Below are 325 nucleotides of genomic sequence, written 5' to 3'. Positions count from 1 at the left end.
AAAAAAAGTTGCTGGGACTGGGCTGTACAGCCCGCTGGCGGGGCCCCAGCGCTGGGGGCGCGGCCGGCACGCTGCCCAGAAGTTCCGCCCAGGGAGTCCGCGCTCTCGGCTCATTACCTGGCTCGCCAGCGGACAGGGGACTGAGAGAACGAGATTATTTCGGCGCGGCGACCAATGACTTAGCGGGGCGGCGCGCGGGGGTCCTGGCTGGGAGCTCCGGTGCGTCAGGGCGCGTCAGGCAGCGGATCCGCGGCGGCGGCGCGCGGCGCTCGGTTCCTGCGCGGCTCAGCCAAGCGGCGGGACGGACGCGCCCGAGGACTCGCCG

This window comes from Elephantulus edwardii, unplaced genomic scaffold (genome assembly GCF_000299155.1).
Source record: "Elephantulus edwardii isolate Elephantulus edwardi_28Jun2011 unplaced genomic scaffold, EleEdw1.0 scaffold00055, whole genome shotgun sequence".
NCBI classification, from domain to species: Eukaryota; Metazoa; Chordata; class Mammalia; order Macroscelidea; family Macroscelididae; genus Elephantulus; species Elephantulus edwardii.
This window is presented reverse-complemented; position numbering follows the sequence as displayed.